Source organism: Molossus molossus, unplaced genomic scaffold (assembly GCF_014108415.1).
Source record: "Molossus molossus isolate mMolMol1 unplaced genomic scaffold, mMolMol1.p scaffold_m16_p_4, whole genome shotgun sequence".
Taxonomy (NCBI): domain Eukaryota; kingdom Metazoa; phylum Chordata; class Mammalia; order Chiroptera; family Molossidae; genus Molossus; species Molossus molossus.
Window position 1 is genome coordinate 117362953 of NW_023425377.1, and position 3029 is coordinate 117365981.

A 3029-nucleotide genomic window follows, 5' to 3' on the forward strand; every position below is an offset into this window, starting at 1 on the left:
ATAATTGAGCCGAAAATAAATAAAATAACCAGAAACTATTTCATAGCTTTCTTCCCGATGGAAAAATAAGTGCTCCTAAAGTTTAACTGAGTACAGTAATTTCTTGTCAAATGATTAGAACTATCTTTCCAGAGTGTTTTGTTTTATTTTATGGCTACACTCAAACTCTTTCATTCATATTTGAATGGCTAATTACCCCTTAACTATGGTTTCCTTTATTTCCCCCGTCCAGTGTACTTTAGAGAATAAATGTAGTAACTCAAAATGATTAATTCAATGAAACTGTACTGGGCCATATTTTGTGGGAAGGTGGTGGAGTGAGCAATGTAAGTGAGATACTCAGAAATCCCTGCGGGGTAGGGGAGTGGCGGGAGGAGGCACCCAGAGCAATGTTGATGGACACCGGAGTGTGGGATAAAGTGAGGTAGGAAAATGGGCTAGGCCAGGCCATTCAAGTCCTAGGCACTAATCTGTGAACAATGAGCATTTTAAATATAGGATTTAGGGTAATTGGGTCAAAATTGTGATTTGTAAGGTCCCATTCTGGAAAAACACCTTTTGAAAACTCTGAAGCTTTGATTGGAAGAGTGGAAATTAGTGTAGGAGCCCATATGTATATGTAACTGGTGACTCATTATCTATACTTAACTGTCCCACAGTTACTTTGGATTAATGAAATGTAAAACCTATCTCATGATCTCTAATCCATTGTTAAGTACTCCCTCTTAGTAAGTTTCCCTGTTTTAGTACAGCATGCCCTGTCCAACCAGCACCCTTCTTAACTGCCTTACTCTTTATAATCTATGAAAGTGGGAATAAGAGAAAATTTTTCTCTTTTGCTTTTAAAGTCCTCAAGGATGCTTAGCACCAAGTACATCTCTTAGATGGGGCAAAAGGGAATGAGAGGTCACCTGGGCCATGATGGGTATGATGCATAGGAGTGAACAGTAAGATGCTGAAACTTAATCTTCTTTAATGGACACGTAAATTTCAATCTTGATTTTATTTTTTAAAAGTAAAGTTACTAAGGGATCATTAAAAGATGATAGGTAGAATAACATTCTATGTATGTTTAAGTCTTTTCACTTAGTTAATGATTTTGATCTTTACAGTTAGTTAATTTTTATCAGAAAGAATGTAAAATAGATCCTATTTGCCCTACAAAGAGATCCCTGGAACAACAAATTACTCAGGGTCTAGATCTGGATTTGCTTTATCCTATCATCTTAATACAAAGATTGCTTTTAATCTGTAAACACTGAGAAGCCACAAATGGGTCTTCACTGACTCAGGTGAAGTTGATTAATGTCATTACCTACTTTCTACCATGTCTGTAACTAATGATGTCTGTGTTGAATGGCATGTGGTAAACATAGAACTAATACCCGGCAAATAACAATGTAAAGTTAATAAGAATTAGATTTTGGAAAATAGGAACATTTTTCTTATTAAGAGATTTTTACTAGCACACATTTTCCTTAACGAGCATATGGACATAATAAAGATTGAAAACCACTGTTGAGCTGACATTTTCCTGTTAAATGGACATTGACGCATATCAAGATAAAGAAAAGGTGTCTTTATTTTGAAAACCAACTGAAAAGTCCCATTGTCTTTTGGCATTAAAAAAATTGTATTTGAAAAACTTTATTTTTTTTAATTTTTTTTTTTTTTCCTTTATTGATTTTAGAGAGTGAGGAAGGGAAAAGGAGAGAGGGACAGAAACATTGGTGAGAGAGAACATTGATTGGCCCCCTCCTGCATGCCCCCAACTAAGGATTTGGCCCACCACCTGGGCATGTGCCCGGACTGGGAATTGAGCTGTAGACCTCTTGGTGCATTGGTCGATGCTCAACCACTGAGCCACATCGACCGGGCTGTATATGGAAAACTTAAAAAAAAAAATTTTTTTTTTATTCTTACTTGAGGACATTTTTTTATTTTTTGTTCAGATAGAGTGGGAGGGGAAGAGAGGAAGAGAGAGAGAGAGAAACATCAACGTGAAAGGGACACATCGAGTGGCTGCCTCTGTTGGGTCGGGGACACACTGCAACCAAGGTATGTGCCCCTAGCGGGAACCAAACCCGGTCTGCAGGCTGACGCTCAACCGCTGAGCCAAACTGGCCAGGGCTGAAAAACTTTAAAGAGGACATAAAATTGAGTATGCTTTCAGCAGGAAGCATGGGCTCTAAAATGTGGAGGAATGTTAATGTAGACAGGAAGACTATACAGAAACAATGGAGCATCTGAAACTTTTTGGAAGACAAGACATGGGAATAAATGACTTTCAGGTTGTTTCCACTAATCACTTCAGTCACACAATCATTCAAGTCAGAGAACCAGTTGGACTGGCTTTTTGACCTTATTAACATGATGTTTGACCAGATTGATTCAACCATTCACTTGAAATGGCAGGATCACAAACAGTCTTAGGCTCCGTAAGTGCTATCTATAATTTCAAGTCAGTGGACAGCATTGACTGTGTGCAGAGGGTGTGTACAATGCAATAATTACTAAACCTTTTCTCTTCTAAACCTGCTAGTTCTGCTCTTCCTGCTTTACTCTCAAGAGATCACCTTGCTTCCTTCTTCAGAGAGAAAATATACTGAAATTTTCTGTTAATACATGCCATTTACACAAACCCTAACTGCCAGTTATGTTCTTTTTTGACAAATATGCCTGGCTTCAAGAGACCTCAATCTGTTTAGACCTTGTTAATTTTAGTTTTTATTGTTACATTCATTTGAAAGGTGTCATATGGATTTTACTCAGCAGAACATTCTTTTGAGAAAAAAATATTCCAGGATTTTCAAGATCATGGCACTAAAATAAAATTTTATTTCCTGAATGAAATTTTTTTCTAGATATTTTATTTTAATAATTACACATTTCTTCAGTCTTTTTAAAATCTCTAACAAGATGATTCTATGACTCGAGAAAAGCATTAAATTTATTGATGGAGGAGGGGTATTCCTTTCCCCACTGAGTGCTGAGGGTGGGCTGCTTACAATATCTTGAGGAAAATAACT